The sequence below is a fragment of the Coffea arabica genome, chromosome 11e (assembly GCF_036785885.1).
Source record: "Coffea arabica cultivar ET-39 chromosome 11e, Coffea Arabica ET-39 HiFi, whole genome shotgun sequence".
Taxonomy (NCBI): Eukaryota; Viridiplantae; Streptophyta; class Magnoliopsida; order Gentianales; family Rubiaceae; genus Coffea; species Coffea arabica.
Genome location: NC_092331.1, coordinates 32,066,637 through 32,085,773, shown reverse-complemented (window position 1 = coordinate 32,085,773; position 19,137 = coordinate 32,066,637). Strand labels below are relative to the sequence as shown.

The following is a 19,137-nucleotide window of genomic DNA, read 5'->3' as shown; positions in this document are numbered from 1 at the left end:
TTGGACAAATAATATATTATATTATTTTTCACTTTTATATTGTTTTAATTTATTTTATATTTTGCTTGGGATAAAACACTTTTACGGTGTTTAATTTATTTTAGATTTGATTTGGAATCATTTATTTAAATTTTTATTACTTGATTATGTAATTAGTTTTGTGAGAAATTGATTTTATTAGAAATTACAGTGATAAATTAATAAATTAAAATTAAGTTTCGGGTCATTTCGGGTCGACCCGCCGCCCCGTAAACCTGAAATCTTCGGGTTCGGGTCAGCATACCTGACCCGTCACGGGTTGGCGGGTCGGGGTTCGGGTCAACAGATTTTCTGGCGGGTCTGTTGACCCGAACCCGACCCGCCAACCTGATTTGGACCCGAATTGCCACCCCTGACTGCAAGCGTGAAGGATTGATTTCATGATAATTTAGAGTTGCGGGATGAGGGAAAAAAACAGGGTGCAAATCAATAACAAAAAAAAAATAAAGTAAATAAATAAAAGGATAAGAGGAAAATGCTTGAATTGACGCTTAAAATGAATTTCGGTCTAGAAAAGCCACACTGCTTCGCAGGACGGGGTAGTTTAAAAGAATAAAGCGAAAGGAACATGGCGGGTGCGACCATACCAGCACTAATGCACCGGATCCCATCAGAACTCCGAAGTTAAGCGTGCTTGGGCGAGAGTGGTACTAGGATGGGTGACCCCCTGGGAAGTCCTCGTGTTGCACCCCTCTCTTTTTTGTTTCGAAATCCAAATTTCCTATTCGTTCTTTATCCTGTAGTAATTTAGCTCCGTCGGAACGATTGCTTTATATTTTGCTTCTTGTCGAAGCATGAAGGCGGGTCTGAAGGCGCGAGACAAATCAGGAACGGTACGGCTCGATCAAAGCCCGGATCGTCGCTCAAATTTGTCGGCGCAAATGTATCACCGCAACTAGGGGTGGCAATTTTCGACACGACCTGAAAACACGACACGAGCCTAACACGAAATTAATGGGTTTGGGTTGAGGTTTCGGGAATTCGGGTCAGAATCGGGTTGGACCCGATGAACCCGAAAAGATAACCGGTCGATTTCGGGTCAACCCGTGGTGACCTGATATGACCCGATATGACCCGTTTACGAGTTAAAAATAATTTAATAAACATAAAAATAATTTTATCTAACTAAACTAAGTTATTCTTTTTTTCAAAGGCATTAATTACTTAATCCTAAACGAATTTATTTAATTTGTGTGAAGTTGAAATTATTATACTTGGACAAATAATATATTATATTATTTTTCACTTTTATATTGTTTTAATTTATTTTATATTTTGCTTGGGATAAAACACTTTTACGGTGTTTAATTTATTTTAGATTTGATTTGGAATCATTTATTTAAATTTTTATTACTTGATTATGTAATTAGTTTTGTGAGAAATTGATTTTATTAGAAATTACAGTGATAAATTAATAAATTAAAATTAAGTTTCGGGTCATTTCGGGTCGACCCGCCGCCCCGTAAACCTGAAATCTTCGGGTTCGGGTCAGCATACCTGACCCGTCACGGGTTGGCGGGTCGGGGTTCGGGTCAACAGATTTTCTGGCGGGTCTGTTGACCCGAACCCGACCCGCCAACCTGATTTGGACCCGAATTGCCACCCCTGACTGCAAGCGTGAAGGATTGATTTCATGATAATTTAGAGTTGCGGGATGAGGGAAAAAAACAGGGTGCAAATCAATAACAAAAAGAAAAATAAAGTAAATAAATAAAAGGATAAGAGGAAAATGCTTGAATTGACGCTTAAAATGAATTTCGGTCTAGAAAAGCCACACTGCTTCGCAGGACGGGGTAGTTTAAAAGAATAAAGCGAAAGGAACATGGCGGGTGCGACCATACCAGCACTAATGCACCGGATCCCATCAGAACTCCGAAGTTAAGCGTGCTTGGGCGAGAGTGGTACTAGGATGGGTGACCCCCTGGGAAGTCCTCGTGTTGCACCCCTCTCTTTTTTGTTTCGAAATCCAAATTTCCTATTCGTTCTTTATCCTGTAGTAATTTAGCTCCGTCGGAACGATTGCTTTATATTTTGCTTCTTGTCGAAGCATGAAGGCGGGTCTGAAGGCGCGAGACAAATCAGGAACGGTACGGCTCGATCAAAGCCCGGATCGTCGCTCAAATTTGTCGGCGCAAATGTATCACCGCAACTAGGGGTGGCAATTTTCGACACGACCTGAAAACACGATACGAGCCTAACACGAAATTAATGGGTTTGGGTTGAGGTTTCGGGAATTCGGGTCAGAATCCGGTTGGACCCGATGAACCCGAAAAGAAAACCGGTCGATTTCGGGTCAACCCGTGGTGACCTGATATGACCCGATATGACCCGTTTACGAGTTAAAAATAATTTAATAAACATAAAAATAATTTTATCTAACTAAACTAAGTTATTCTTTTTTTCAAAGGCATTAATTACTTAATCCTAAACGAATTTATTTAATTTGTGTGAAGTTGAAATTATTATACTTGGACAAATAATATATTATATTATTTTTCACTTTTATATTGTTTTAATTTATTTTATATTTTGCTTGGGATAAAACACTTTTACGGTGTTTAATTTATTTTAGATTTGATTTGGAATCATTTATTTAAATTTTTATTACTTGATTATGTAATTAGTTTTGTGAGAAATTGATTTTATTAGAAATTACAGTGATAAATTAATAAATTAAAATTAAGTTTCGGGTCATTTCGGGTCGACCCGCCGCCCCGTAAACCTGAAATCTTCGGGTTCGGGTCAGCATACCTGACCCGTCACGGGTTGGCGGGTCGGGGTTCGGGTCAACAGATTTTCTGGCGGGTCTGTTGACCCGAACCCGACCCGCCAACCTGATTTGGACCCGAATTGCCACCCCTGACTGCAAGCGTGAAGGATTGATTTCATGATAATTTAGAGTTGCGGGATGAGGGAAAAAAACAGGGTGCAAATCAATAACAAAAAGAAAAATAAAGTAAATAAATAAAAGGATAAGAGGAAAATGCTTGAATTGACGCTTAAAATGAATTTCGGTCTAGAAAAGCCACACTGCTTCGCAGGACGGGGTAGTTTAAAAGAATAAAGCGAAAGGAACATGGCGGGTGCGACCATACCAGCACTAATGCACCGGATCCCATCAGAACTCCGAAGTTAAGCGTGCTTGGGCGAGAGTGGTACTAGGATGGGTGACCCCCTGGGAAGTCCTCGTGTTGCACCCCTCTCTTTTTTGTTTCGAAATCCAAATTTCCTATTCGTTCTTTATCCTGTAGTAATTTAGCTCCGTCGGAACGATTGCTTTATATTTTGCTTCTTGTCGAAGCATGAAGGCGGGTCTGAAGGCGCGAGACAAATCAGGAACGGTACGGCTCGATCAAAGCCCGGATCGTCGCTCAAATTTGTCGGCGCAAATGTATCACCGCAACTAGGGGTGGCAATTTTCGACACGACCTGAAAACACGACACGAGCCTAACACGAAATTAATGGGTTTGGGTTGAGGTTTCGGGAATTCGGGTCAGAATCGGGTTGGACCCGATGAACCCGAAAAGATAACCGGTCGATTTCGGGTCAACCCGTGGTGACCTGATATGACCCGATATGACCCGTTTACGAGTTAAAAATAATTTAATAAACATAAAAATAATTTTATCTAACTAAACTAAGTTATTCTTTTTTTCAAAGGCATTAATTACTTAATCCTAAACGAATTTATTTAATTTGTGTGAAGTTGAAATTATTATACTTGGACAAATAATATATTATATTATTTTTCACTTTTATATTGTTTTAATTTATTTTATATTTTGCTTGGGATAAAACACTTTTACGGTGTTTAATTTATTTTAGATTTGATTTGGAATCATTTATTTAAATTTTTATTACTTGATTATGTAATTAGTTTTGTGAGAAATTGATTTTATTAGAAATTACAGTGATAAATTAATAAATTAAAATTAAGTTTCGGGTCATTTCGGGTCGACCCGCCGCCCCGTAAACCTGAAATCTTCGGGTTCGGGTCAGCATACCTGACCCGTCACGGGTTGGCGGGTCGGGGTTCGGGTCAACAGATTTTCTGGCGGGTCTGTTGACCCGAACCCGACCCGCCAACCTGATTTGGACCCGAATTGCCACCCCTGACTGCAAGCGTGAAGGATTGATTTCATGATAATTTAGAGTTGCGGGATGAGGGAAAAAAACAGGGTGCAAATCAATAACAAAAAGAAAAATAAAGTAAATAAATAAAAGGATAAGAGGAAAATGCTTGAATTGACGCTTAAAATGAATTTCGGTCTAGAAAAGCCACACTGCTTCGCAGGACGGGGTAGTTTAAAAGAATAAAGCGAAAGGAACATGGCGGGTGCGACCATACCAGCACTAATGCACCGGATCCCATCAGAACTCCGAAGTTAAGCGTGCTTGGGCGAGAGTGGTACTAGGATGGGTGACCCCCTGGGAAGTCCTCGTGTTGCACCCCTCTCTTTTTTGTTTCGAAATCCAAATTTCCTATTCGTTCTTTATCCTGTAGTAATTTAGCTCCGTCGGAACGATTGCTTTATATTTTGCTTCTTGTCGAAGCATGAAGGCGGGTCTGAAGGCGCGAGACAAATCAGGAACGGTACGGCTCGATCAAAGCCCGGATCGTCGCTCAAATTTGTCGGCGCAAATGTATCACCGCAACTAGGGGTGGCAATTTTCGACACGACCTGAAAACACGATACGAGCCTAACACGAAATTAATGGGTTTGGGTTGAGGTTTCGGGAATTCGGGTCAGAATCCGGTTGGACCCGATGAACCCGAAAAGAAAACCGGTCGATTTCGGGTCAACCCGTGGTGACCTGATATGACCCGATATGACCCGTTTACGAGTTAAAAATAATTTAATAAACATAAAAATAATTTTATCTAACTAAACTAAGTTATTCTTTTTTTCAAAGGCATTAATTACTTAATCCTAAACGAATTTATTTAATTTGTGTGAAGTTGAAATTATTATACTTGGACAAATAATATATTATATTATTTTTCACTTTTATATTGTTTTAATTTATTTTATATTTTGCTTGGGATAAAACACTTTTACGGTGTTTAATTTATTTTAGATTTGATTTGGAATCATTTATTTAAATTTTTATTACTTGATTATGTAATTAGTTTTGTGAGAAATTGATTTTATTAGAAATTACAGTGATAAATTAATAAATTAAAATTAAGTTTCGGGTCATTTCGGGTCGACCCGCCGCCCCGTAAACCTGAAATCTTCGGGTTCGGGTCAGCATACCTGACCCGTCACGGGTTGGCGGGTCGGGGTTCGGGTCAACAGATTTTCTGGCGGGTCTGTTGACCCGAACCCGACCCGCCAACCTGATTTGGACCCGAATTGCCACCCCTGACTGCAAGCGTGAAGGATTGATTTCATGATAATTTAGAGTTGCGGGATGAGGGAAAAAAACAGGGTGCAAATCAATAACAAAGAGAAAAATAAAGTAAATAAATAAAAGGATAAGAGGAAAATGCTTGAATTGACGCTTAAAATGAATTTCGGTCAAGAAAAGCCACACTGCTTCGCAGGACGGGGTAGTTTAAAAGAATAAAGCGAAAGGAACATGGCTGGTGCGACCATACCAGCACTAATGCACCGGATCCCATCAGAACTCCGAAGTTAAGCGTGCTTGGGCGAGAGTGGTACTAGGATGGGTGACCCCCTGGGAAGTCCTCGTGTTGCACCCCTCTCTTTTTTGTTTCGAAATCCAAATTTCCTATTCGTTCTTTATCCTGTAGTAATTTAGCTCCGTCGGAACGATTGCTTTATATTTTGCTTCTTGTCGAAGCATGAAGGCGGGTCTGAAGGCGCGAGACAAATCAGGAACGGTACGGCTCGATCAAAGCCCGGATCGTCGCTCAAATTTGTCGGCGCAAATGTATCACCGCAACTAGGGGTGGCAATTTTCGACACGACCTGAAAACACGACACGAGCCTAACACGAAATTAATGGGTTTGGGTTGAGGTTTCGGGAATTCGGGTCAGAATCGGGTTGGACCCGATGAACCCGAAAAGATAACCGGTCGATTTCGGGTCAACCCGTGGTGACCTGATATGACCCGATATGACCCGTTTACGAGTTAAAAATAATTTAATAAACATAAAAATAATTTTATCTAACTAAACTAAGTTATTCTTTTTTTCAAAGGCATTAATTACTTAATCCTAAACGAATTTATTTAATTTGTGTGAAGTTGAAATTATTATACTTGGACAAATAATATATTATATTATTTTTCAATTTTATATTGTTTTAATTTATTTTATATTTTGCTTGGGATAAAACACTTTTACGGTGTTTAATTTATTTTAGATTTGATTTGGAATCATTTATTTAAATTTTTATTACTTGATTATGTAATTAGTTTTGTGAGAAATTGATTTTATTAGAAATTACAGTGATAAATTAATAAATTAAAATTAAGTTTCGGGTCATTTCGGGTCGACCCGCCGCCCCGTAAACCTGAAATCTTCGGGTTCGGGTCAGCATACCTGACCCGTCACGGGTTGGCGGGTCGGGGTTCGGGTCAACAGATTTTCTGGCGGGTCTGTTGACCCGAACCCGACCCGCCAACCTGATTTGGACCCGAATTGCCACCCCTGACTGCAAGCGTGAAGGATTGATTTCATGATGATAATTTAGAGTTGCGGGATGAGGGAAAAAAATAAGGTGCAAATCAATAACAAAAAAAATATAAAGTAAATAAATAAAAGGATAAGAGGAAAATGCTTGAATTGAAGCTTAAAATGAATTTTGGTCTAGAAAAGCCACACTGTTTCGCAGCACGGGGTGGTTTAAAAGAATAAAGCGAAAGGAACATGGCGGGTGCGATCATACCAGCACTATTGCACCGGATCCCATCAGAACTCCAAAGTTAAGCGTGCTTGGGCGAGAGTAGTACTAGGATGGGTGACCCCCTGGGAAGTCCTCGTGTTGCACCCCTCTCTTTTTTGTTTCGAAATCCAAATTTCCTATTCGTTCTTTATCCTGTAGTAATTTAGCTCCGTCGGAACGATTGCTTTATATTTTGCTTCTTGTCGAAGCATGAATGCGGGTCTGAAGGCGCGAGACAAATCAGGAACGGTACGGCTCGATCAAAGCTCGGATCGTCGCTCAAATTTGTCGGCGCAAATGTATCACCGCAAGCGTGAAGGATTGATTTCATGATAATTTAGAGTTGCGGGATGAGGGAAAAAAACAGGGTGCAAATCAATAACAAAGAGAAAAATAAAGTAAATAAATAAAAGGATAAGAGGAAAATGCTTGAATTGACGCTTAAAATGAATTTCGGTCTAGAAAAGCCACACTGCTTCGCAGGACGGGGTAGTTTAAAAGAATAAAGCGAAAGGAACATGGCTGGTGCGACCATACCAGCACTAATGCACCGGATCCCATCAGAACTCCGAAGTTAAGCGTGCTTGGACGAGAGTAGTACTAGGATGGGTGACCCCCTGGGAAGTCCTCGTGTTGCACCCCTCTCATTTTTGTTTCGAAATCCAAATTTCCTATTCGTTCTTTATCCTGTAGTAATTTAGCTCCGTCGGAACGACTGCTTTATATTTTGCTTCTTGTCGAAGCATGAAGGCGGGTCTGAAGGCGCGAGACAAATCAGGAACGGTATTGCTCGATCAAAGCCCGGATCGTCGCTCAAATTTGTCGGCGCAAATGTATCACCGCAAGCGTGAAGGATTGATTTCATGATAATTTTGAGTTGCGGGATGAGGGAAAAAAATAAGGTGCAAATCAATAACAAAAAAAATATAAAGTAAATAAATAAAAGGATAAGACCGTAAAAGTGTTTTATCCCAAGCAAAATATAAAATAAATTAAAACAATATAAAAGTGAAAAATAATATAATATATTATTTGTCCAAGTATAATAATTTCAACTTCACACAAATTAAATAAATTCGTTTAGGATTAAGTAATTAATGCCTTTGAAAAAAAGAATAACTTAGTTTAGTTAGATAAAATTATTTTTATGTTTATTAAATTATTTTTAACTCGTAAACGGGTCATATCGGGTCATATCAGGTCACCACGGGTTGACCCGAAATCGACCGGTTTTCTTTTCGGGTTCATCGGGTCCAACCCGATTCTGACCCGAATTCCCGAAACCTCAACCCAAACCCATTAATTTCGTGTTAGGCTCGTGTCGTGTTTTCAGGTCGTGTCGAAAATTGCCACCCCTAGTTGCGGTGATACATTTGCGCCGACAAATTTGAGCGACGATCCGGGCTTTGATCGAGCCGTACCGTTCCTGATTTGTCTCGCGCCTTCAGACCCGCCTTCATGCTTCGACAAGAAGCAAAATATAAAGCAATCGTTCCGACGGAGCTAAATTACTACAGGATAAAGAACGAATAGGAAATTTGGATTTCGAAACAAAAAAGAGAGGGGTGCAACACGAGGACTTCCCAGGGGGTCACCCATCCTAGTACCACTCTCGCCCAAGCACGCTTAACTTCGGAGTTCTGATGGGATCCGGTGCATTAGTGCTGGTATGGTCGCACCCGCCATGTTCCTTTCGCTTTATTCTTTTAAACTACCCCGTCCTGCGAAGCAGTGTGGCTTTTCTAGACCGAAATTCATTTTAAGCGTCAATTCAAGCATTTTCCTCTTATCCTTTTATTTATTTACTTTATTTTTCTTTTTGTTATTGATTTGCACCCTGTTTTTTTCCCTAATCCCGCAACTCTAAATTATCATGAAATCAATCCTTCACGCTTGCAGTCAGGGGTGGCAATTCGGGTCCAAATCAGGTTGGCGGGTCGGGTTCGGGTCAACAGACCCGCCAGAAAATCTGTTGACCCGAACCCCGACCCGCCAACCCGTGACGGGTCAGGTATGCTGACCCGAACCCGAAGATTTCAGGTTTACGGGGCGGCGGGTCGACCCGAAATGACCCGAAACTTAATTTTAATTTATTAATTTATCACTGTAATTTCTAATAAAATCAATTTCTCACAAAACTAATTACATAATCAAGTAATAAAAATTTAAATAAATGATTCCAAATCAAATCTAAAATAAATTAAACACCGTAAAAGTGTTTTATCCCAAGCAAAATATAAAATAAATTAAAACAATATAAAAGTGAAAAATAATATAATATATTATTTGTCCAAGTATAATAATTTCAACTTCACACAAATTAAATAAATTCGTTTAGGATTAAGTAATTAATGCCTTTGAAAAAAAGAATAACTTAGTTTAGTTAGATAAAATTATTTTTATGTTTATTAAATTATTTTTAACTCGTAAACGGGTCATATCGGGTCATATCAGGTCACCACGGGTTGACCCGAAATCGACCGGTTTTCTTTTCGGGTTCATCGGGTCCAACCGGATTCTGACCCGAATTCCCGAAACCTCAACCCAAACCCATTAATTTCGTGTTAGGCTCGTATCGTGTTTTCAGGTCGTGTCGAAAATTGCCACCCCTAGTTGCGGTGATACATTTGCGCCGACAAATTTGAGCGACGATCCGGGCTTTGATCGAGCCGTACCGTTCCTGATTTGTCTCGCGCCTTCAGACCCGCCTTCATGCTTCGACAAGAAGCAAAATATAAAGCAATCGTTCCGACGGAGCTAAATTACTACAGGATAAAGAACGAATAGGAAATTTGGATTTCGAAACAAAAAAGAGAGGGGTGCAACACGAGGACTTCCCAGGGGGTCACCCATCCTAGTACCACTCTCGCCCAAGCACGCTTAACTTCGGAGTTCTGATGGGATCCGGTGCATTAGTGCTGGTATGGTCGCACCCGCCATGTTCCTTTCGCTTTATTCTTTTAAACTACCCCGTCCTGCGAAGCAGTGTGGCTTTTCTAGACCGAAATTCATTTTAAGCGTCAATTCAAGCATTTTCCTCTTATCCTTTTATTTATTTACTTTATTTTTTTTTTGTTATTGATTTGCACCCTGTTTTTTTCCCTCATCCCGCAACTCTAAATTATCATGAAATCAATCCTTCACGCTTGCAGTCAGGGGTGGCAATTCGGGTCCAAATCAGGTTGGCGGGTCGGGTTCGGGTCAACAGACCCGCCAGAAAATCTGTTGACCCGAACCCCGACCCGCCAACCCGTGACGGGTCAGGTATGCTGACCCGAACCCGAAGATTTCAGGTTTACGGGGCGGCGGGTCGACCCGAAATGACCCGAAACTTAATTTTAATTTATTAATTTATCACTGTAATTTCTAATAAAATCAATTTCTCACAAAACTAATTACATAATCAAGTAATAAAAATTTAAATAAATGATTCCAAATCAAATCTAAAATAAATTAAACACCGTAAAAGTGTTTTATCCCAAGCAAAATATAAAATAAATTAAAACAATATAAAAGTGAAAAATAATATAATATATTATTTGTCCAAGTATAATAATTTCAACTTCACACAAATTAAATAAATTCGTTTAGGATTAAGTAATTAATGCCTTTGAAAAAAAGAATAACTTAGTTTAGTTAGATAAAATTATTGTTATGTTTATTAAATTATTTTTAACTCGTAAACGGGTCATATCGGGTCATATCAGGTCACCACGGGTTGACCCGAAATCGACCGGTTTTCTTTTCGGGTTCATCGGGTCCAACCGGATTCTGACCCGAATTCCCGAAACCTCAACCCAAACCCATTAATTTCGTGTTAGGCTCGTATCGTGTTTTCAGGTCGTGTCGAAAATTGCCACACCTAGTTGCGGTGATACATTTGCGCCGACAAATTTGAGCGACGATCCGGGCTTTGATCGAGCCGTACCGTTCCTGATTTGTCTCGCGCCTTCAGACCCGCCTTCATGCTTCGACAAGAAGCAAAATATAAAGCAATCGTTCCGACGGAGCTAAATTACTACAGGATAAAGAACGAATAGGAAATTTGGATTTCGAAACAAAAAAGAGAGGGGTGCAACACGAGGACTTCCCAGGGGGTCACCCATCCTAGTACCACTCTCGCCCAAGCACGCTTAACTTCGGAGTTCTGATGGGATCCGGTGCATTAGTGCTGGTATGGTCGCACCCGCCATGTTCCTTTCGCTTTATTCTTTTAAACTACCCCGTCCTGCGAAGCAGTGTGGCTTTTCTAGACCGAAATTCATTTTAAGCGTCAATTCAAGCATTTTCCTCTTATCCTTTTATTTATTTACTTTATTTTTCTTTTTGTTATTGATTTGCACCCTGTTTTTTTCCCTCATCCCGCAACTCTAAATTATCATGAAATCAATCCTTCACGCTTGCAGTCAGGGGTGGCAATTCGGGTCCAAATCAGGTTGGCGGGTCGGGTTCGGGTCAACAGACCCGCCAGAAAATCTGTTGACCCGAACCCCGACCCGCCAACCCGTGACGGGTCAGGTATGCTGACCCGAACCCGAAGATTTCAGGTTTACGGGGCGGCGGGTCGACCCGAAATGACCCGAAACTTAATTTTAATTTATTAATTTATCACTGTAATTTCTAATAAAATCAATTTCTCACAAAACTAATTACATAATCAAGTAATAAAAATTTAAATAAATGATTCCAAATCAAATCTAAAATAAATTAAACACCGTAAAAGTGTTTTATCCCAAGCAAAATATAAAATAAATTAAAACAATATAAAAGTGAGAAATAATATAATATATTATTTGTCCAAGTATAATAATTTCAACTTCACACAAATTAAATAAATTCGTTTAGGATTAAGTAATTAATGCCTTTGAAAAAAAGAATAACTTAGTTTAGTTAGATAAAATTATTTTTATGTTTATTAAATTATTTTTAACTCGTAAACGGGTCATATCGGGTCATATCAGGTCACCACGGGTTGACCCGAAATCGACCGGTTATCTTTTCGGGTTCATCGGGTCCAACCCGATTCTGACCCGAATTCCCGAAACCTCAACCCAAACCCATTAATTTCGTGTTAGGCTCGTGTCGTGTTTTCAGGTCGTGTCGAAAATTGCCACCCCTAGTTGCGGTGATACATTTGCGCCGACAAATTTGAGCGACGATCCGGGCTTTGATCGAGCCGTACCGTTCCTGATTTGTCTCGCGCCTTCAGACCCGCCTTCATGCTTCGACAAGAAGCAAAATATAAAGCAATCGTTCCGACGGAGCTAAATTACTACAGGATAAAGAACGAATAGGAAATTTGGATTTCGAAACAAAAAAGAGAGGGGTGCAACACGAGGACTTCCCAGGGGGTCACCCATCCTAGTACCACTCTCGCCCAAGCACGCTTAACTTCGGAGTTCTGATGGGATCCGGTGCATTAGTGCTGGTATGGTCGCACCCGCCATGTTCCTTTCGCTTTATTCTTTTAAACTACCCCGTCCTGCGAAGCAGTGTGGCTTTTCTAGACCGAAATTCATTTTAAGCGTCAATTCAAGCATTTTCCTCTTATCCTTTTATTTATTTACTTTATTTTTCTTTTTGTTATTGATTTGCACCCTGTTTTTTTCCCTAATCCCGCAACTCTAAATTATCAAGAAATCAATCCTTCACGCTTGCAGTCAGGGGTGGCAATTCGGGTCCAAATCAGGTTGGCGGGTCGGGTTCGGGTCAACAGACCCGCCAGAAAATCTGTTGACCCGAACCCCGACCCGCCAACCCGTGACGGGTCAGGTATGCTGACCCGAACCCGAAGATTTCAGGTTTACGGGGCGGCGGGTCGACCCGAAATGACCCGAAACTTAATTTTAATTTATTAATTTATCACTGTAATTTCTAATAAAATCAATTTCTCACAAAACTAATTACATAATCAAGTAATAAAAATTTAAATAAATGATTCCAAATCAAATCTAAAATAAATTAAACACCGTAAAAGTGTTTTATCCCAAGCAAAATATAAAATAAATTAAAACAATATAAAAGTGAAAAATAATATAATATATTATTTGTCCAAGTATAATAATTTCAACTTCACACAAATTAAATAAATTCGTTTAGGATTAAGTAATTAATGCCTTTGAAAAAAAGAATAACTTAGTTTAGTTAGATAAAATTATTTTTATGTTTATTAAATTATTTTTAACTCGTAAACGGGTCATATCGGGTCATATCAGGTCACCACGGGTTGACCCGAAATCGACCGGTTATCTTTTCGGGTTCATCGGGTCCAACCCGATTCTGACCCGAATTCCCGAAACCTCAACCCAAACCCATTAATTTCGTGTTAGGCTCGTGCCGTGTTTTCAGGTCGTGTCGAAAATTGCCACCCCTAGTTGCGGTGATACATTTGCGCCGACAAATTTGAGCGACGATCCGGGCTTTGATCGAGCCGTACCGTTCCTGATTTGTCTCGCGCCTTCAGACCCGCCTTCATGCTTCGACAAGAAGCAAAATATAAAGCAATCGTTCCGACGGAGCTAAATTACTACAGGATAAAGAACGAATAGGAAATTTGGATTTCGAAACAAAAAAGAGAGGGGTGCAACACGAGGACTTCCCAGGGGGTCACCCATCCTAGTACCACTCTCGCCCAAGCACGCTTAACTTCGGAGTTCTGATGGGATCCGGTGCATTAGTGCTGGTATGGTCGCACCCGCCATGTTCCTTTCGCTTTATTCTTTTAAACTACCCCGTCCTGCGAAGCAGTGTGGCTTTTCTAGACCGAAATTCATTTTAAGCGTCAATTCAAGCATTTTCCTCTTATCCTTTTATTTATTTACTTTATTTTTCTTTTTGTTATTGATTTGCACCCTGTTTTTTTCCCTAATCCCGCAACTCTAAATTATCATGAAATCAATCCTTCACGCTTGCAGTCAGGGGTGGCAATTCGGGTCCAAATCAGGTTGGCGGGTCGGGTTCGGGTCAACAGACCCGCCAGAAAATCTGTTGACCCGAACCCCGACCCGCCAACCCGTGACGGGTCAGGTATGCTGACCCGAACCCGAAGATTTCAGGTTTACGGGGCGGCGGGTCGACCCGAAATGACCCGAAACTTAATTTTAATTTATTAATTTATCACTGTAATTTCTAATAAAATCAATTTCTCACAAAACTAATTACATAATCAAGTAATAAAAATTTAAATAAATGATTCCAAATCAAATCTAAAATAAATTAAACACCGTAAAAGTGTTTTATCCCAAGCAAAATATAAAATAAATTAAAACAATATAAAAGTGAAAAATAATATAATATATTATTTGTCCAAGTATAATAATTTCAACTTCACACAAATTAAATAAATTCGTTTAGGATTAAGTAATTAATGCCTTTGAAAAAAAGAATAACTTAGTTTAGTTAGATAAAATTATTTTTATGTTTATTAAATTATTTTTAACTCGTAAACGGGTCATATCGGGTCATATCAGGTCACCACGGGTTGACCCGAAATCGACCGGTTTTCTTTTCGGGTTCATCGGGTCCAACCGGATTCTGACCCGAATTCCCGAAACCTCAACCCAAACCCATTAATTTCGTGTTAGGCTCGTATCGTGTTTTCAGGTCGTGTCGAAAATTGCCACCCCTAGTTGCGGTGATACATTTGCGCCGACAAATTTGAGCGACGATCCGGGCTTTGATCGAGCCGTACCGTTCCTGATTTGTCTCGCGCCTTCAGACCCGCCTTCATGCTTCGACAAGAAGCAAAATATAAAGCAATCGTTCCGACGGAGCTAAATTACTACAGGATAAAGAACGAATAGGAAATTTGGATTTCGAAACAAAAAAGAGAGGGGTGCAACACGAGGACTTCCCAGGGGGTCACCCATCCTAGTACCACTCTCGCCCAAGCACGCTTAACTTCGGAGTTCTGATGGGATCCGGTGCATTAGTGCTGGTATGATCGCACCCGCCATGTTCCTTTCGCTTTATTCTTTTAAACCACCCCGTGCTGCGAAACAGTGTGGCTTTTCTAGACCGAAATTCATTTTAAGCTTCGATTCAAGCATTTTCCTCTTATCCTTTTATTTATTTACTTTATATTTTTTTTGTTATTGATTTGCACCTTATTTTTTTCCCTCATCCCGCAACTCTAAATTATCATGAAATCAATCCTTCACGCTTGCGGTGATACATTTGCGCCGACAAATTTGAGCGACGATCCGGGCTTTGATCGAGCCGTACCGTTCCTGATTTGTCTCGCGCCTTCAGACCCGCCTTCATGCTTCGACAAGAAGCAAAATATAAAGCAATCGTTCCGACGGAGCTAAATTACTACAGGATAAAGAACGAATAGGAAATTTGGATTTCGAAACAAAAAAGAGAGGGGTGCAACACGAGGACTTCCCAGGGGGTCACCCATCCTAGTACCACTCTCGCCCAAGCACGCTTAACTTCGGAGTTCTGATGGGATCCGGTGCATTAGTGCTGGTATGGTCGCACCCGCCATGTTCCTTTCGCTTTATTCTTTTAAACTACCCCGTCCTGCGAAGCAGTGTGGCTTTTCTAGACCGAAATTCATTTTAAGCGTCAATTCAAGCATTTTCCTCTTATCCTTTTATTTATTTACTTTATTTTTCTCTTTGTTATTGATTTGCACCCTGTTTTTTTCCCTCATCCCGCAACTCTAAATTATCATGAAATCAATCCTTCACGCTTGCGGTGATACATTTGCGCCGACAAATTTGAGCGACGATCCGAGCTTTGATCGAGCCGTACCGTTCCTGATTTGTCTCGCGCCTTCAGACCCGCATTCATGCTTCGACAAGAAGCAAAATATAAAGCAATCGTTCCGACGGAGCTAAATTACTACAGGATAAATAACGAATAGGAAATTTGGATTTCGAAACAAAAAAGAGAGGGGTGCAACACGAGGACTTCCCAGGGGGTCACCCATCCTAGTACTACTCTCGCCCAAGCACGCTTAACTTTGGAGTTCTGATGGGATCCGGTGCAATAGTGCTGGTATGATCGCACCCGCCATGTTCCTTTCGCTTTATTCTTTTAAACCACCCCGTGCTGCGAAACAGTGTGGCTTTTCTAGACCGAAATTCATTTTAAGCTTCAATTCAAGCATTTTCCTCTTATCCTTTTATTTATTTACTTTATATTTTTTTTGTTATTGATTTGCACCTTATTTTTTTCCCTCATCCCGCAACTCTAAATTATCATGAAATCAATCCTTCACGCTTGCGGTGATACATTTGCGCCGACAAATTTGAGCGACGATCCGGGCTTTGATCGAGCCGTACCGTTCCTGATTTGTCTCGCGCCTTCAGACCCGCCTTCATGCTTCGACAAGAAGCAAAATATAAAGCAATCGTTCCGACGGAGCTAAATTACTACAGGATAAAGAACGAATAGGAAATTTGGATTTCGAAACAAAAAAGAGAGGGGTGCAACACGAGGACTTCCCAGGGGGTCACCCATCCTAGTACCACTCTCGCCCAAGCACGCTTAACTTCGGAGTTCTGATGGGATCCGGTGCATTAGTGCTGGTATGGTCGCACCCGCCATGTTCCTTTCGCTTTATTCTTTTAAACTACCCCGTCCTGCGAAGCAGTGTGGCTTTTCTAGACCGAAATTCATTTTAAGCGTCAATTCAAGCATTTTCCTCTTATCCTTTTATTTATTTACTTTATTTTTCTTTTTGTTATTGATTTGCACCCTGTTTTTTTCCCTAATCCCGCAACTCTAAATTATCATGAAATCAATCCTTCACGCTTGCAGTCAGGGGTGGCAATTCGGGTCCAAATCAGGTTGGCGGGTCGGGTTCGGGTCAACAGACCCGCCAGAAAATCTGTTGACCCGAACCCCGACCCGCCAACCCGTGACGGGTCAGGTATGCTGACCCGAACCCGAAGATTTCAGGTTTACGGGGCGGCGGGTCGACCCGAAATGACCCGAAACTTAATTTTAATTTATTAATTTATCACTGTAATTTCTAATAAAATCAATTTCTCACAAAACTAATTACATAATCAAGTAATAAAAATTTAAATAAATGATTCCAAATCAAATCTAAAATAAATTAAACACCGTAAAAGTGTTTTATCCCAAGCAAAATATAAAATAAATTAAAACAATATAAAAGTGAAAAATAATATAATATATTATTTGTCCAAGTATAATAATTTCAACTTCACACAAATTAAATAAATTCGTTTAGGATTAAGTAATTAATGCCTTTGAAAAAAAGAATAACTTAGTTTAGTTAGATAAAATTATTTTTATGTTTATTAAATTATTTTTAACTCGTAAACGGGTCATATCGGGTCATATCAGGTCACCACGGGTTGACCCGAAATCGACCGGTTATCTTTTCGGGTTCATCGGGTCCAACCCGATTCTGACCCGAATTCCCGAAACCTCAACCCAAACCCATTAATTTCGTGTTAGGCTCGTGCCGTGTTTTCAGGTCGTGTCGAAAATTGCCACCCCTAGTTGCGGTGATACATTTGCGCCGACAAATTTGAGCGACGATCCGGGCTTTGATCGAGCCGTACCGTTCCTGATTTGTCTCGCGCCTTCAGACCCGCCATCATGCTTCGACAAGAAGCAAAATATAAAGCAATCGTTCCGACGGAGCTAAATTACTACAGGATAAAGAACGAATAGGAAATTTGGATTTCGAAACAAAAAAGAGAGGGGTGCAACACGAGGACTTCCCAGGGGGTCACCCATCCTAGTACCACTCTCGCCCAAGCACGCTTAACTTCGGAGTTCTGATGGGATCCGGTGCATTAGTGCTGGTATGGTCGCACCCGCCATGTTCCTTTCGCTTTATTCTTTTAAACTACCCCGTCCTGCGAAGCAGTGTGGCTTTTCTAGACCGAAATTCATTTTAAGCGTCAATTCAAGCATTTTCCTCTTATCCTTTTATTTATTTACTTTATTTTTCTCTTTGTTATTGATTTGCACCCTGTTTTTTTCCCTCATCCCGCAACTCTAAATTATCATGAAATCAATCCTTCACGCTTGCAGTCAGGGGTGGCAATTCGGGTCCAAATCAGGTTGGCGGGTCGGGTTCGGGTCAACAGACCCGCCAGAAAATCTGTTGACCCGAACCCCGACCCGCCAACCCGTGACGGGTCAGGTATGCTGACCCGAACCCGAAGATTTCAGGTTTACGGGGCGGCGGGTCGACCCGAAATGACCCGAAACTTAATTTTAATTTATTAATTTATCACTGTAATTTCTAATAAAATCAATTTCTCACAAAACTAATTACATAATCAAGTAATAAAAATTTAAATAAATGATTCCAAATCAAATCTAAAATAAATTAAACACCGTAAAAGTGTTTTATCCCAAGCAAAATATAAAATAAATTAAAACAATATAAAAGTAAAAAATAATATAATATATTATTTGTCCAAGTATAATAATTTCAACTTCACACAAATTAAATAAATTCGTTTAGGATTAAGTAATTAATGCCTTTGAAAAAAAGAATAACTTAGTTTAGTTAGATAAAATTATTTTTATGTTTATTAAATTATTTTTAACTCGTAAACGGGTCATATCGGGTCATATCAGGTCACCACGGGTTGACCCGAAATCGACCGGTTTTCTTTTCGGGTTCATCGGGTCCAACCGGATTCTGACCCGAATTCCCGAAACCTCAACCCAAACCCATTAATTTCGTGTTAGGCTCGTATCGTGTTTTCAGGTCGTGTCGAAAATTGCCACCCCTAGTTGCGGTGATACATTTGCGCCGACAAATTTGAGCGACGATCCGGGCTTTGATCGAGCCGTACCGTTCCTGATTTGTCTCGCGCCTTCAGACCCGCCTTCATGCTTCGACAAGAAGCAAAATATAAAGCAATCGTTCCGACGGAGCTAAATTACTACAGGATAAAGAACGAATAGGAAATTTGGATTTCGAAACAAAAAAGAGAGGGGTGCAACACGAGGACTTCGCAGGGGGTCACCCATCCTAGTACCACTCTCGCCCAAGCACGCTTAACTTCGGAGTTCTGATGGGATCCGGTGCATTAGTGCTGGTATGGTCGCACCCGCCATGTTCCTTTCGCTTTATTCTTTTAAACTACCCCGTCCTGCGAAGCAGTGTGGCTTTTCTAGACCGAAATTCATTTTAAGCGTCAATTCAAGCATTTTCCTCTTATCCTTTTATTTATTTACTTTATTTTTCTTTTTGTTATTGATTTGCACCCTGTTTTTTTCCCTCATCCCGCAACTCT

The 19,137-nt window shown here is 40.3% G+C and overlaps 18 non-coding genes across 18 annotated transcripts; 7 read left to right on the top strand and 11 right to left on the bottom strand.

Annotated features, from left to right (window-relative positions):
- The first annotated feature begins 612 nt into the window (after positions 1-612).
- Positions 613-731, top strand: LOC140030452 (5S ribosomal RNA). Its single transcript, XR_011834367.1, has one exon. It is a non-coding gene; the product is annotated as a 5S ribosomal RNA (ribosomal RNA).
- A 1,135-nt stretch (positions 732-1,866) lies between these two features.
- LOC140030451 (5S ribosomal RNA) lies at positions 1,867-1,985 on the top strand. The gene has a single exon (XR_011834366.1). It is a non-coding gene; the product is annotated as a 5S ribosomal RNA (ribosomal RNA).
- A 1,135-nt stretch (positions 1,986-3,120) lies between these two features.
- LOC140030450 (5S ribosomal RNA) lies at positions 3,121-3,239 on the top strand. The gene has a single exon (XR_011834365.1). It is a non-coding gene; the product is annotated as a 5S ribosomal RNA (ribosomal RNA).
- A 1,135-nt stretch (positions 3,240-4,374) lies between these two features.
- LOC140030449 (5S ribosomal RNA) lies at positions 4,375-4,493 on the top strand. The gene has a single exon (XR_011834364.1). It is a non-coding gene; the product is annotated as a 5S ribosomal RNA (ribosomal RNA).
- A 1,135-nt stretch (positions 4,494-5,628) lies between these two features.
- On the top strand, positions 5,629-5,747 carry LOC140031017 (5S ribosomal RNA). The gene has a single exon (XR_011834938.1). It is a non-coding gene; the product is annotated as a 5S ribosomal RNA (ribosomal RNA).
- Positions 5,748-6,884: 1,137 nt separating this feature from the next.
- LOC140031070 (5S ribosomal RNA) lies at positions 6,885-7,003 on the top strand. The gene has a single exon (XR_011834991.1). It is a non-coding gene; the product is annotated as a 5S ribosomal RNA (ribosomal RNA).
- A 415-nt stretch (positions 7,004-7,418) lies between these two features.
- On the top strand, positions 7,419-7,537 carry LOC140030860 (5S ribosomal RNA). The gene has a single exon (XR_011834779.1). It is a non-coding gene; the product is annotated as a 5S ribosomal RNA (ribosomal RNA).
- Positions 7,538-8,457: 920 nt separating this feature from the next.
- On the bottom strand, positions 8,458-8,576 carry LOC140030447 (5S ribosomal RNA). Its single transcript, XR_011834362.1, has one exon. It is a non-coding gene; the product is annotated as a 5S ribosomal RNA (ribosomal RNA).
- A 1,135-nt stretch (positions 8,577-9,711) lies between these two features.
- LOC140030446 (5S ribosomal RNA) lies at positions 9,712-9,830 on the bottom strand. The gene has a single exon (XR_011834361.1). It is a non-coding gene; the product is annotated as a 5S ribosomal RNA (ribosomal RNA).
- A 1,134-nt stretch (positions 9,831-10,964) lies between these two features.
- On the bottom strand, positions 10,965-11,083 carry LOC140030445 (5S ribosomal RNA). The gene has a single exon (XR_011834360.1). It is a non-coding gene; the product is annotated as a 5S ribosomal RNA (ribosomal RNA).
- Positions 11,084-12,218: 1,135 nt separating this feature from the next.
- LOC140030444 (5S ribosomal RNA) lies at positions 12,219-12,337 on the bottom strand. Its single transcript, XR_011834359.1, has one exon. It is a non-coding gene; the product is annotated as a 5S ribosomal RNA (ribosomal RNA).
- A 1,135-nt stretch (positions 12,338-13,472) lies between these two features.
- LOC140030443 (5S ribosomal RNA) lies at positions 13,473-13,591 on the bottom strand. The gene has a single exon (XR_011834358.1). It is a non-coding gene; the product is annotated as a 5S ribosomal RNA (ribosomal RNA).
- Positions 13,592-14,726: 1,135 nt separating this feature from the next.
- On the bottom strand, positions 14,727-14,845 carry LOC140030743 (5S ribosomal RNA). Its single transcript, XR_011834662.1, has one exon. It is a non-coding gene; the product is annotated as a 5S ribosomal RNA (ribosomal RNA).
- A 414-nt stretch (positions 14,846-15,259) lies between these two features.
- Positions 15,260-15,378, bottom strand: LOC140030442 (5S ribosomal RNA). The gene has a single exon (XR_011834357.1). It is a non-coding gene; the product is annotated as a 5S ribosomal RNA (ribosomal RNA).
- Positions 15,379-15,793: 415 nt separating this feature from the next.
- Positions 15,794-15,912, bottom strand: LOC140031069 (5S ribosomal RNA). The gene has a single exon (XR_011834990.1). It is a non-coding gene; the product is annotated as a 5S ribosomal RNA (ribosomal RNA).
- A 414-nt stretch (positions 15,913-16,326) lies between these two features.
- On the bottom strand, positions 16,327-16,445 carry LOC140030441 (5S ribosomal RNA). Its single transcript, XR_011834356.1, has one exon. It is a non-coding gene; the product is annotated as a 5S ribosomal RNA (ribosomal RNA).
- A 1,135-nt stretch (positions 16,446-17,580) lies between these two features.
- On the bottom strand, positions 17,581-17,699 carry LOC140030440 (5S ribosomal RNA). Its single transcript, XR_011834355.1, has one exon. It is a non-coding gene; the product is annotated as a 5S ribosomal RNA (ribosomal RNA).
- A 1,135-nt stretch (positions 17,700-18,834) lies between these two features.
- Positions 18,835-18,953, bottom strand: LOC140031004 (5S ribosomal RNA). The gene has a single exon (XR_011834925.1). It is a non-coding gene; the product is annotated as a 5S ribosomal RNA (ribosomal RNA).
- Positions 18,954-19,137: the final 184 nt, after the last annotated feature.